Source organism: Callithrix jacchus, chromosome 10 (assembly GCF_049354715.1).
Source record: "Callithrix jacchus isolate 240 chromosome 10, calJac240_pri, whole genome shotgun sequence".
Lineage (NCBI taxonomy): Eukaryota > Metazoa > Chordata > Mammalia > Primates > Cebidae > Callithrix > Callithrix jacchus.
The window spans coordinates 98,683,753-98,699,045 of record NC_133511.1 but is presented as its reverse complement, the minus strand read 5'-3'; the positions used below and the strand labels follow the sequence as shown (position 1 = coordinate 98,699,045).

Below are 15,293 nucleotides of genomic sequence, written 5' to 3'. Positions count from 1 at the left end.
CACCCAGGCTGGAGTGCAGTGGCGTGATCTCAGCTCACTGCAACTTCTGCCTCCTGGGTTCAAGCAATTCCCTTGCCTCAACCTCTTAAGTAGCTAGAATTATAGGCACCCACCACCACACCTGGCTATTTTTTTAAATATTTTTAGTAGAGACGGGGTTTCACCATGTTGGCCAGGCTGGTCTTGAACTCCTGACCTCAAGTGATCCACCTGCCTCAGGCTCCCAAAGTGCTGGGATTACAGGTGTAAGCCACCCTCCCCAGCCTAAAAGTCATATTCTGTGCTAAATGTTTAACATTCATTATCTCATTTAAACCTACCAAACCCTTTGAGGTAGATACTACATTATCCCCTTTTAGACATGAGAAAACTAAGTGCAGAGGTAACTTTTCACAATCTCTCAGTTAGTGAAAGATGGGGCTTATAAACAAACCTATGCAGTCTGAGTAACAGTCCAAGCTCCTCGCTATCATGTAGATAAATCATTTTTCATTTCATAAACTATTAAATGCACTATTTAGACAGATGCAATGGCTCATGCCTGTAATCCTGGCACCTTGGTATCCATGGCAGGCGGATTACTTGAGCCCAGGAGTACGAGACCAGCCTGGGCACATAGCAAGACCCCATCTATACAAAAAATAAAAAAAATCAGCCAAGCACCATCATGCACACCTGCAGTCCCAGCTACTTGGGAAGCTGAGGCAGGAGGATCACTTGAGCCCAGGAAGTCAAGGTTGCAGTGAGCTATCATTATACCACTGTACACCAGCCTGGGCAACAGAGTGAGACCCTGTAACCCCAGAAAAATTTTCTATTTTTTCTATTAAAAAAATAGAAAATTTAAAAAAAGAAAATAAATGCATGATTTAACCATAAGACCAGGTACTTGTACATAAATGAGCACATAGAAAATGACACACTGGTTCATCAGGGTGATCTTACATAACCTCATGGTACTCTGCAGCACACCATTTCTTAAAGGCAAATTATAACTTAACAGCTACACAAATACATTAGTATTTTTTCTATACTTTTTTTCATTATAACTGATTATGTTGACATAATTTTAAACTTACAGAAAAGTTGCAAAAATAGTACAATTCTGATAATACCCCTTAACTAGGTTCCCCAATTGTTAACACTTTACTCCATTTGCCTTTTCTTTCTCTTTTTTATATAAACACAAACATAATTTTGAGAGTTAAGTGATAGATACTGTACCCCTTTATTTCTAAATGCTTCATTCAGTGTATACTTCCCAAAAACATAGTCTCTTGCATAGCTACAGTATATTTGTCAAAATCGGGAAATTAATATGATATTATAACTGAAATGTTGCCAATTGTCCCAATAATGTCTTCCTTTGCAGCAAACAATACTTAAAGAAAAAATAAATCCCAGACTCATGTTTCTTTAGTTTTGCTTATCTGGAATAGCTCCTCGGTATTTCTGTGGTTTTCATGAAACTGTTGTTTTTTAAGAATATATACCAGTTATTTTGTATAATATCCCTCAATTTGGGTTTATTTAATATTTTCTCACAAGAAAATTCGTTGAGTTTTTTTAGCAGGATTATTACAGTAGTGATGCTATCTTACACTTGATTTTTTCAAAGCACTTATTAGAAAACATTATTACCATCAACTTTTCAAGGAGCACCTATTAATGATTCTCAGAACAACTGTCATGCAGTGCTGGTATAATCAAATAAATACACACTTTCGAGTAATAGAGAACTGAATTCAAATCCCAACTACAAACTCAAGGCCTTATGAGAATTATAACTGTCATTGCAGCCTCAATTTATTCATTTGTAAATGAAAGATATCCTTGCCTTTCCAGATTATTGTGACAATAAAACCAAGTAAAAGCACTTGGCACATAACTAAACTCCCCTAAACTCAAAAGCATCTGAAGTTAAGAATGCCTGAGTGATTTCCCCAGGGTCAATAAATGACAGTGGCAAGACAAAAACTTAGGCTTAAATTATAAACCATATCAGAAATAAAATGTGCCCTCTACAAAGAGTCCTCATAATATTTATATATTTGCCTTATCAACTCTATTAAGAAGACTAGAAGGTCCTTAAGATCAGAAACTGTTTCTCATTTGTGTATTTCATACAGTCACTGGTAGAGTCTTTTACAAACTTAAATCACTCCTTAAAGATGTATTCAATGAACACAAATACACAGACAAAATAGTCCCCAAAATACATTCCATGTTCATCTGTATTTTAAATGAAATTCTCAGATATTTCATGTCATACAGCCAATATTAATAGCCAACAACATTAATCAACTTCTATATCTAGAAGAGTCGGATTAACGTGAACATGAAAATATAACACTCCTCCATAAAACACACCCTGCATAATTTCCTATCAGAGTGAGTAATCCCAACAAATAGCAGTCTAGAGAACTGCCAGGAGCCATCAAGACACCTTCAAATATACTGAATTATATTCTGCCTAATGAAGAAAATGAAAGGATACTGAACAACTATAAAAGCTAGAAAAAATATACACATAAAAATAGCTGTGTGTCGCCAGAAACAGTGGCGCACCTCTGTAGTTGGAGCTACTCCAGATGCTGAGGCAGGATTGCTTAAGGCCAGGAGTTCAAGACCATCTGGGCAACATAGCAAGACTCTGTCTCTATAAAACACGCAGATGCAAAAAGAAAAAGTATGTTTTCTCGTGTGTGTGCGTGTGTGTGCGCGCATGCGCGTGTAGAGAGAGGGTCTTGCTATGTTGCCCAGGCTGTTCATAAACTCCTGGCCTCAAGCGAGCCTCCTGTCTCAGCCTCCCAAAGTGAGTGCTGGGATTATAGGTATATGCCACAGCACATGGCCAAGACTCTGTCTCTTTCAAAATAAAAGCAAAAAAGGATGTATTTTCTGACTTTGAGTGATAGCAATGCATCAATGGAGGCTCATCAATTCTAACAAACGTACACGGTGGTACAGGATGTCAATAGTGGCAGGCTGTATGTGTACAGAGGTAAGGGGTATACAGGAACTCAGTACTTTCTGCTCAATTTTTCTGTGAACCTGAAAGTACTCTATAAAATAGTCTATTTGAAAACAAACAAAAAAGGTCAGACATAGTGGCTGACACCTGTAATCCCAGCACTTTGGGAGGCCAAGGTTAGAGGATCACTTGAGCTCAGGAGTTGAGACCAGTCTGGGCAACACAGTAAGACCTTGTCTCTATACAAAATGAAAAAATGAGTCAGGTGTAGTGGCTCATGCCTGTGTCCCAGCCACTCAGGAGGCTGAGGTGGGAGGATCACTGGAGCCCAGGAGGTTAATGCTGTGGTGAGCTGTGATCTCGCCACTGCACTCTAGCCTAGGCCATTAGCAAGACCTAGGCTTCATCTCGAAAAAACAAAAAACAATTTTAAAAAGAATGTGCAAAGTCATCAGAGAGCAGAGAAAACAGCTAGAACCCGAGAGAACAAAATCCCAGAGTAAAGAGAAAACTTACTAAAGTAGGCTTTATATATCCTTAAGGTATTCACCAATTCAAAGTAAGGCATAGAGGCTGAACACAAAGTAGTAGCCAAGAGCCTGTAGCCATCCCACTGAGCTGGCAAAACAAAAGCTGGTGTTCAGAACTTGCCAAGGAAGAGGGGCCTTGGCAGATGCCTCAGGCTTTTCAAGTGCAACCACAGGGGGCTGAACCTACTGGAACAAAGACAAACTGAAATAGACCGGTCTCCCTTAGAACAACATGATCTACCTACTTGAACTGCCTTCCAGCATAAAACTGTATTTTCTGTGGAGGAAGATTTTATCATCTAGAGTCACTAGCACAGCACCGTCCTACAGAACTTTCTGCAACAATGGGAATGTTCCTTATCTGTACTACTTGTACTATTTCTATCTGCACATGTAACTACTGAGCACCTAAAATGTGGCTAATGTAACTGAGAAACTGAATTGTAAAATCTATTTAATTTTAATTAATTTAAACTTAAATAGGCTGGGCACAGTGGCTCATGCCTATAATCTCAGCATTCTGGGAGGACAAGTTGGGCGGATCACTTGATGCCAGGAGTTTGAGACCAGCCTGGCCAACATAGCAAAACTCCATCTCTACTAAAAATATAAAAATTAGCTGAGCCATGGTGCCACACACCTGTAATCCCAGCTTTTCGAGAGGCTGAGAGCCAGGAGAATCACTTGAATCCAGGAGGTGGAAGTTGCAGTAAGCCAAGATGGTGCCACTGCACTCCAGCCTGGGTGACACAGCAAGATCCTCTCTCAATAAATAAATAAATGAATAAGTAAATAGAAGATAGATAGATAGATAGACAGACAGACAGCCACAGTGATTAGTGGCTACCGTATTGAACAGCACAGCTCAAGAATTTTTCATACCCAAGGGCCAATGCTAAAAAACAACGTTGTCAGTCTAACAAGAAATATAATCAAATGCCAAAAAACAAAAGGGGAAAAGATATTGATAGAAGCATCCCCATGGTTATCCAGCTATTGAAATTATAAAATGGGGCAAGGCACAGTGGCTCCTGCCTGTAATTTCAGCACTCCAGCATTTTGGGAGGCTACAGTTGGATCACTTGGGGTCAGGAGTTCGAGACCAGCCTAGCCAACATGGTAAAACCCCATCTCTACTAAAATTACGAAAAATTAGCCAGGCGTGGTGGCACATGCCTGTAATCCCAGCTACTCAGGAGGCTGAGGCAGCAGAATCACTTGAACCCAGAAGGCAGAGGTTGCAGTGAGCCAAGATCGCGCCACTACACTCCAGTGTGGGTGACAGAGCGAGACTCTGTCTCAAAAAAAAAAAAAAAAAAGAAAAGAAAAGAAAAAAAGAAATTATAAAACAAGGACTTAAAAACAATAATAGAAATGTTCAATAAAATGGCAGAGAATTTCAGCAGAAAACTGGAATCTACTTTTTAAAAAACAAATTCAATAAATGACTGCTCATAACTTGACTTATAAACACCATCTGTATATCTCACTATATATAAAATTTACCTCCAAAAAAAGAACCATAAACAAAATTTTAGCTTTACTTTATGGTTTACATGCTGAAGTGTTTAGCAGTACAGTGTACTGGTATCTACAACTTATTCTGAATTGCTTCATAAGATAAAGATGGATTGATAAATGGATAGAGGGAAAGACAGGACAAAGCAAATGTTGCAAAATGTTAACTGTAGAATCCAGGTGGTGGGTCTATGTGTGTTTGCTATATAATCTGTGAACCTTGAAAGAGCCAATCCTTCAAGATGGATCCTGAGTGGCTAACTGGGTCTAAATTAAAAACAGTCAAGCAGCCATTTGCTGACTAGTGGTCACACACTTACTATGAGTTCCAGGGAAACCTACATGTCTGTTTAACTTTGGGACTTTCATAGCTTCCTGTTCCTATATACTCTCCCTGAACCAACCAATAGACTGTGACCTGCATTGACCAATCAGAGCTCAGCCAAATGTCAACCAATCAGAACTAAGCAAGTTTGGGCTTGGCATGGTGACACACCTGCAATGCCAATACTTTGGGAGACCAAGGTGGGAGGATCACTTGAGGGTACAAGTTAGGAGGCCAGGCTGGGCAACATGGCAAGACCCTGTCTCTACCAAAAGGAAGGAGGGAGGGAGGGAGGGAGGGAGGGAAGAAGGGAGCAAGTGTGAATCCTTCATTTGCATAAATGGACCTGAGTGGGATCCTGGGTGGGACCTCTATAAAAGATAATCCCTCCCTCAGGTTGAGGGTAATCTCTGGGCAAATAAATAAATAAATAAAAAGACAATTCCTCCCTTTGTTCTCTAGAAAGTATCTTCATTTTACACAGAAGGCTGTGTCTTCCTAGTTTGTAAACCGCTCACTGGAATAAAGCCTCTTTCCCCTAAATTCCTTTTCAGATAATTTTTCTTCTCAAATCCATCCTTTTTATTTTATTATTACTATTACTTTTGAAAAGTTTCCAGTAAATATCAGTGAGAGGAGGAATTTCTAAAAGATAGGCCAGATTGAAAACACACAGATTAAAACTGAGGGCAGGGAAAGCATCAGAAATAAACAGATCATTTTTAAAGTCTTCTATCTAGAACTAATAAGTGCCAGAAGCAAAGGAGAAAGAGGAATGTTAAAAGAAATACTTGCAAAATTTCCCCAAACTGAGGAAAGCTATTAAGAGATTCAAGCTGCTCTATAAATCCCATGCAGAAACACAGACACACACACACACACACACACACACACACACACACAAACACACACACACACACACACACACACACTCCTTGACCTGTAGGTCCAGCACTTAAACAAAAGACAAAAACCCTAAATGCAGCCAGAGGGGGAAAAGGATATACTGCCATCAAAGTAGCCAATTTTCTATGGAAATAATAGAAGGCAGAATTAAATGGAATGATATAATTAAGGTGCTGACAGAAAGTAACTCTCAAAACATACTTAGGAGAAAATATACACTGAAATTAAAATAGCTTTGCAGAAACTGACAGTTTATAAAATTCATCTAGAAATGCAAAGGATCAAAAATCAGGCCCTCGAAGAACAATCAGGAGAATTTACACTATCAGTTATGGTAATGACACTGACACCAGCAAAAGAACAGTCAAAATGATGAACAGAACAGAATAAAGAGTCTAAAAACAGATAGATGCATTACATATAAGGTCACCTGATTTATGAATATGGCAGCTGTCATTGCTATACAGTAGAATAATAAATGGTGCTCAGTTAAGGGATAGCCTCAGTTAAAGGGGGGAAAATATGCATCTTAATCTCTACCTCATATCATACACAAAAATCAATTCCTGATGGGTGGCAAATCTAAACGCAAAAGGTGGAAAGAATAAAGCTTTAAAAAGGAAACAGGAAAACATCACAGTTACTTTAGAGAAGGTAAACACTCTGTCTTTTCTTTTTTTTTTTTTTTTTTTGAGATAGAAAAGTTTTGCTCTTGCCACACAGGCTGGAGTACAATGGCATTATCTCGGCCTCCTGGGTTCAAGTGATTCTCCTGCCCTCAGCCTCCCAAGTAGCTGGGATTACAGGTCACCACACTCAGCTAATTTTTCTACTCTTTTTAGTATAGACAGGTTCCACCATGTTGGCCAGACTGGTCTCCAACTCCTGACCTCAGGTGATTCACCCACCTTGGCCTCCCCAAGTGCTGGGATTACAGGCATTAGCTCCCATGTCTGGCTAACGCTTCTTAAATAGGACACAATAGCAATCATAATCATAAGAGAAATCTTTGAAAAATAAAAACATATTAAACTATCTTAAAATTATTAAAATTAAGACCATGTATTGAAGATATTTTCCGAAAGGTTACATACTGAGAATATCTTTTAAAATCTCTCTCACACACATCCAACAAGAATAAAACAACCAAGCACATATATAAAGTCAAAACACATTTGATAAACACACAAATAGTCAATAAACCTGCCTTGGGTAGTGCTTAATATAAGTGTGTTCATATTATCAATGTTTACCAAGGTGTTGACATACTATTTGTACACTTTAAACTATCTTACAATTCAATAAAATCATTTATTTAAAAATGAACACATCTGGCCAGGCACGGTGGCTCAAGCCTGTAATCCCAGCACTGTGGGAGGCTGAGGCGGGCGGATCATCTGACGTTAAGAGTTTAAGACCAGCCTGGCCAACATAGCGAAACCCCATCTCTACTAAAAAACACAAAAATTAGCCGGGTGTGGTAGTGGGTGCCTATAATCCCAGCTATTTAGGAGAACTTCTTGGACTGGGGAGGCTGAGGTTGCAGTGAGCCGAGATCGTGCCACTACACTCCAGCATGGGCAACAAAGTGAGACTCCACCTCAAAAAGAAGAGAGAAAAATGGATGCCTCTATCATTATTCATACAAAGCAACTTCTTGTAAGCTTTCAAAGATTCTTCTCTGAAAAGCAACAACAGCACATAATACCAAAAGCAAGCTACCAGGAAACAACTACAGGAGACTCCCTATCATCATACCATTACTACTGTATAATTTTCTTTTAAACCATGCCACCTTTTTTTAATAGCTTCTACCTATAAAATGTACAAAATGTCCCAAGACTGTATTAAATACTTTACATACATTATGGAGTTTAACCTTCACAACAACCTCTGAGGTAGTTATTATCATCATTACATTACAAATGACTAAACCCAGGCTAAGAATGGCTAAACAACTTGCTCAAGGTGACACAATAAGTGGCAGAACTAAAATTATACGCCTATGAATAAATAAGGAAATAATTACTTATTATTTAGCATATCAGACATAAATACATTGTTTCATGGTTTTAAGACAAATTTTTTTTAAAAAGCAATTTAGAGAAAATAAAATCTTTCATAAATTTAAAGACATATTTCTGTCATGTTAGGCAGCTTCAAAATCATTTTACAAGCAAAAATTCTCGATTTATTTTCTAAGTATTTTGTTTGAAAACAGTATCCTGTTTTTACAATCACAAATTGACAAGTTCTACAATAATATTTAACCATTTACAATGAATGATTTCCTTAGATTAAAAGGATTTTATTTTTACTATTACTCAAAATCAAATACATTACTATGACATACATGTAAAAATTAAGTGAAAGAGTCATCTAGGCCAGGTATGGTGGCTCACACCTATAATCCCAGCACTTTCGGAAGCTGAGGCAGGCAGATCATGAGGTCAGAAGATCAAGACCATCCTGGCTAACATGGTGAAACCCTATCTCCACTAAAAATACAAAAAAAATTAGCCTGGCATGGGGCTGAGTGCCTGTAATCCAAGCTACTCGAGGGGTTGAGGCAGGAGAATCACTTGAACCTGGGAGGCAAAGGTTGCTGTGAGCCGAGATCGCACTACTGCACTCCAGCCTGGGCAACAGAGAGAGACTCCGTCTCAAAAAAAAAAAAGGCTCCCTATAAATGTTGATATACCAATCCTCACTTAAGTATATTGGATTTCAGTTGCTTCTTCTATAAATTAAGTTAGACAAAATGTCTATGTAAATGTTTTCTAAAATATCTTCAGCTTTAACATTATGTGCTTCCAGCCAGGTGCAATGACATGTCCACCTACTCAGGAGGCTGAGGCAGAAGGATAGCTTGCACCCAGGAGTCCAAGACCAGCCTGGGCAACATATAGCTGCAGTGAGCCATGATCACACCACTACACTCCAGCCTGGATGACAGAGCAAGACTGTCTCCAAAAACACTAAAAGCAACAAATTATTTAGGAAGCCAGGAAAGATACTTTCAATAAAATATAGCACTAATTGTGCTGAATGATAAAGGTCCATGCACATGAGGACTTTAAAAATAAACAAACAAAAATCTACCAGATTTGTTGATTAACAAATAACTCATAAGTGTTCTCAAGAGATTTTCAAGACGATGAGAGAAAATCCTTGGAGAAGGATGGTGGAAAATAGAAATGTACAATTGAGATCAAATCACAGCTCAGCAATTTATTAGCTCTGTACCACTGGGTAAGTTGCTTAACATATCTGAATTTCATTGTCCCTATTTGTAAAATGAAGATAGTATTATCATCTATTATGGCTGTTGTCAGACTAAAGGGTAATTATATAAAGTTTGTAGCACAGTGGCTGAACCTAAATAGTCAGTAAATGTCATTATTTTATGAATTGTTTACTTTTAGATTCTTATTCCCCATATAAAAGAGTATCTACCTTAATAACATACGAAAGAGAAAGCAGACCTGAAACTTCTTTTAAGGTAATACAGAGTAGTGAAAAATTAAAATTAAAATTAAACCAGGAACGGTGGCTCATGCCTATAATCCCAGCACTTTGGGAGGCCAAGGCAGGTGGACCACTTGAGGTCAAGAGTTTGAGACCAACCTGGCCAACATGGTGAAACCCCGCCTCTACCAAAAATACAAAAATTAGCCGGGCATGGTGGCACATGCCTGTAATCTCAGCTACATGGGAGGCTAAAGCAGAAGAATCATCTGAACCTGGGAGGTGAAGGCTGCAATGTGCCAAGATCACGCCACTGTACTCCAACACAACAGAGCGACACTCCATCTCAAAAAACAAAAATAAAAAAGGTGTTATTTTTTGCCTATTCAAAGCCAATAATGTGAAAGACCTCAGAAATATCCCTGTGATGACAAGAATGTGAAAAAGTGGGGGGCAGCATTTTCACACTACTGATGAGATAATAAACCAGACTAGCTTATTTCTGAAGGAAATTTGGCAGTGTCCATCAGCAGAAGGTACATATGCTTTGACCTAACAATTCTCCCTCTAGAAATATGTTATGAAAATGTGCCTCTAAGCATCCATGGACATAGAAGGTTCTCTCTGACAGAACACAACATACATTACTGAGGACTGGTTAAATGAAGTATAATGTATATTTTGTCAAATTGTAAAATACAGCCACAATATAAAAGGAGAAATTGTTCCTACTTCATATCCTTTCTCTGTTACTGAATTTTGTCTGACAGAAAGCTTCCACTACTTTAATTTTAAAAATATTTAACCAAATAATTTTTAATTTAGTATACTGGTTTTTAGATAAATACAACATTCTTTGTAATGCCGTTTTCTCACAAAAGAAATGTTTGTTCCTTTTAATGTCAGAGTTTAGCACATATTAGATTCTCTGTCGTAAGTAATACAATCTCGCCACACCAGCTGATGCCTAAATTATTCACTGGCCACTGAACTGGCATTCTTCCATGGTAGCACACATGCTGTTAATAACATTCAGGGTGCTGAATTCCATTCACAGGAAAATGCTGAAGACTCAGAAACAAATAGGTGCAGACATTTTGAAGTGTGTGAGGTCAGGAAGGACATCTAATCCATGATGCCAATACATCCTATTGACACAGTATATTCATGAAGCTTTGTTTTAAAACAAAGCTACAGGCTAGGCATGGTGGCTCACACCTGTAATCCCAAGCACTTTGGGAGGCCAAAGCTGGCAGATCACAAGGTCAGGAGTTTGAGACCAGCCTGGGCAACATGGTGATGAAACCCCATCGCTATTGAAAATACAAAAATTAGCCCAGTGTGGTGGCACACATCTGAAATCCCAGCTACTTTGAAGACTAAGGCATGAGAATCACTTGAACCTGGGAGGCAGAGGTTGCAGTGAGCCGAGATCACACCACTGCACTCCAGCCTGGGGTACAGGAACAAGATTCCCTCTCAAATAAATAAATAAACAAACAAACAAAGCTACATATATAGCACAAGGAAAAAACTAATAACCTTTGACATTAAAGGCTTTTATTCCAAAAATTTTAAAACTACCACTGAAGTCTTCTTTTAACCTATGAGTAACTACAGTCAGCCTTCTGTACCTGTAGGTTCTACATTCATGGTCTTAACCAAGCACAAATTGGAAAATGGATGGTCCTATCTGTACAGAACAAATACAGACTTTTTTCCTTGTAAATATTCCCTAAAATATACAGTATATTAACTGTTTACAAAGCACTTATATTGTATTAGGCATTATAAGTAATCTAGAGGTGATTTAAAGTATACAGGACGTTGTGCATAGGTTATGTGGAAATACTATGTAATTTTATATAATGGACTTGAGCATCGTAGATTTTATATCCTGGGGGGTCCTGGAACCGATCCCTCAGATACCAAAAGTCAACCACATCTAACAGGTATAAACAATTCTATTTTTTTGATATGGAGTCTTGCTCTGTCACCCAGGCTGGAGTGCAGTGGCATAATCTCGGCTCACTGCAACCTCCACCTACCGGGTTCAAGTGATTCTCCTGCCTCAGCCTCCTGAGTAGCTGGTATTACAGACATGCGCCACCACACCCAGCTAATTTTTGTATTTTTAGTAGAGCTGGGGTTTCACCATGTTTGTCAGGCTGCTCTCGAACTCCTGACCTTGTGACCCACCCACCTCAGCCTCCCAAAATGCTGGGATTACAGGCATGAGCCACCATACCCAGCAACAATTCTTAAATATAGCCATTAAAACCTGATATAAAATGACAGATCAGCCTGGTTTACGTGGTATCATAATTATTACATATTTTACAGCTACAGCATATAAAATTAAATAAATCCACTTTTGTGACCAAACTTTTAAAAGATGTTTTTGCCCTATGCCTAACTAGTATTCTTTAACATCTATATATATATCACTTACAATCTAATATCACACATAAGAGGATAGGAATATCTACTTTAACTCATTAATTCACAAACATATAAAATTAAGTAGCTTCCTCAAAAGTCACATATAAAAATCAATAATAACATTAAGATGAAAATTCAGAGCTCCTAGTCCACTCGTTCTACACAAATTTGATCATATTATTATCTTCTTCATATTACTGAAATCACTTATCAAATCAAATGTACTGATTTATCATTATACAAAAAGAAATAAGTGGCTGGGTGTGATGACTCATGCCTATAATCCCAGCACTTTGGGAGGTTGAGGGGGGGGGTGGATCACTTGAGGTCAGGAGTTCGAAACCACTCTGACCACATAGTAAAACCTCTTCTCTACTAAAAACATAAAAATTAGCCAGATGTGTTGGCAGGTTCCTATAATCCCAGCTACTTGAGAGGCTGATGGGATTGTGCCATTGCACACCAGCCTGGGAAACAGAGCAAGACTCCTTCTCAAAAAAAAAAGTAAGGAATTATCACAGAGTTCATTGGAGAGAATCAAATGAGGATTCATTAAAATGTAGAAAAATGATTAGATGTGAAACGATACCATTTTTCATTTCAGGAAGGAATGAAGGGAAGTCAGGAAAAAACTGGGAAGGAAGGAACCTAGGGATTACAAATGTCTAGGCACACAGGAATCATGGAATTCTGGAACTGAAAGGGATTCTAGATAACCATTAGAGGATCTAACACTTTGGATATCTAGATTGATCCCAGTGCTGTTTCCAAATGAACAGAATTTAGTACATAGCAAAGTAATAGTATTTCTTCTCCCTCTCTCTCTTTCTAAGGCGTTTCATTCGTTAGGTACTGTACAGGTCTCTTGAGTCACACAAATTTGTGGTTTCCCAGTACATATAAAAGTACTTAAGAGACCTATTTAAAATATATTCCCATGGCATAGAGCCCAAGGACAATATTCTAAGCAAGGTACTGTAGTGTGTGTGTGTGTGTGTGTGTGTGTGTGTGTGTGTGTGTGTGTGTGTCAGCCAGACAGGGTCTCACTCTGTTGCCCAGGCTGAAGTGCAGTGGCACAATCACAGTTCACTGCAGCCTTGATTTCCTGGACTCAAGCAATCCTCCCACCTCAGCCTCCCAGGTAGCTGGGATTACAGGCGTGCTCCACCATGCCCATTTATTTTTTATTTTTTTTATAGAGGTGGAGTCCCAATATGTTGCCCAGGCTGGTCTTGAACTCCTGGGCTCAGGCAATCCTCCCTCTTTGGCCTACCAAAGTGCTGGGATTACAGGCACAAGACACTATACCTCGCCCTTCGTTCTGATTTTTAGAACCATGTTAATGCTGCACATGGTGAAATCAATCAATCAACAAGGCCATGAGAGACCCCAAATGGAATACAAACAGAAATGAATGAACTTAACTATATTTCAAAAATAATAACATAATCACATTAAAGGTGGGAGAGAAGGAGTTTGGGCAAGAACTAACCTAAGTAACTTTGGTACACGGTATTTTGACTACATATTCCAAGTCTAAGGCTAAAGAATAAAACAAGTATAAATAAATGTTGCACTCTGGTTACTAAATTAGCAATGGTAGGGGTGAAAAATTCTAAAACTCCTTCAAATGTATTCCAAAATTGAGCAAATAAGTAACTGGCTGAGAGCCAGTTTCTTGGTGTCAAATGAGGGATTACATATAAGAAGAAAGAATGAACTCTCAGGTATCAAAACTGAACATATCAGCATGAATTCGTTATTTTAATACACAAACAGACATAGAAATATACACATAAAACTGGGTGCTGTGGCTTACACCTGTAATTCTAGCACTTGAGGAGACCAACACAGGCAGATTGCTTGAGCTCAGCCTGGGCCACAGGGCAAAACCCCATCTCTACAAAACAATACAAAAATTAGACAGGCACAGTAGCGCACACCTGAAGTCCCAGTTACTCAGGAGGCTGAGGTGGGAAGATCACATGAGCCCGGGAGGTGGAGGTTGCAGTGAACCAAGATCTATCACTGCACTCCAGCTTGAGTGACTGAGACTCTCAAAAAACAAAAAAATACTATACACATAAACACCCACAAATATATCAACATACAGGCATACCTCAGATACTGCAGGTTTAATTCCAGACCACCACAATAAAGCCATTACCCCAATAAAATGAGTTACAAATTTTTTGGTTTCCCAGTACATATAAAAGTTATGTTTACACTATACTGTAGTCTATTAAGTATGCAACAGCATTAAGTCTAAAAAAGAAGTATAGACCTTAATTTAAAAATATTTGATAGCTAAAAAATGCTAACAGGTATCTGAGCCTTCAGCAAGTTGTAATACTTTCGCTGGTGGAGGGTCTCACCTCAATGTTGACGTCTGCTGACTCATCAGGATGGTGGTTGTTGAAAATTAAAGCGGCTTCGAGAAGTTCTTTTTTCTTTTTTTTTTGGAGACGGTCTCACTCTGTCACCCAGACTGGAGTGCAGTGGCACAATCTCTGCTTGCTGCAACCTCTGCCTCCCAGGCACAAGCAATACTCCCACCTCAGCCTCCAAGAAGCTGGTACTACATACAGATGCACACCACCAAGCAAGGCTAATTTTTGTTTTTGTAGACATGAGGTCTCACAAGGTTACCCAGGCTAGTCTCAAACTTCTGGGCTCAAGTGATCCTCCCACCTCAGCCTCCCCAAAGTACTGGGATTACAGGTGTGAGCCACCATACCCAGACAACAATTTCTTAAAGACTACAGTAAAGTTTGCCACAATGATTTGCTCTTTCACAAAAGACTTCTCTGTAGCATTCAATGCTATTTAATCATGTTTTACCAAGAGGAGAACTTATTTTCAAAATTGGAGCCAATTCTCTCAAGCCTTGCTGCTGGCTTTACCAACTACGTTGACATAATAGTCTAAATCCTTGGCGATCATTTCAATAATATTCACAGCATCTTCACCAGGATTAGATTCCATCTCAAGAAATCACTTTCTTTGTTCATCCATAAGAAGCAACTCACCTAGACCAGGAGCAGTGGTTCACACCTGTAATCCCAACACTTAGGGAGGCCGAGACAAGCTGGTCACTTGAGATCAGGAGTTCAAGACCAGCCTGGCCAAC

The 15,293-nt window shown here is 38.9% G+C and overlaps 1 protein-coding gene across 12 annotated transcripts in view; it reads right to left on the bottom strand.

Annotated features, from left to right (window-relative positions):
- The window catches only part of HIPK3 (homeodomain interacting protein kinase 3), a 109,064-nt gene that overhangs the window by 46,016 nt on the left and 47,755 nt on the right, over positions 1 to 15,293 (bottom strand). The window lies entirely within an intron of this gene.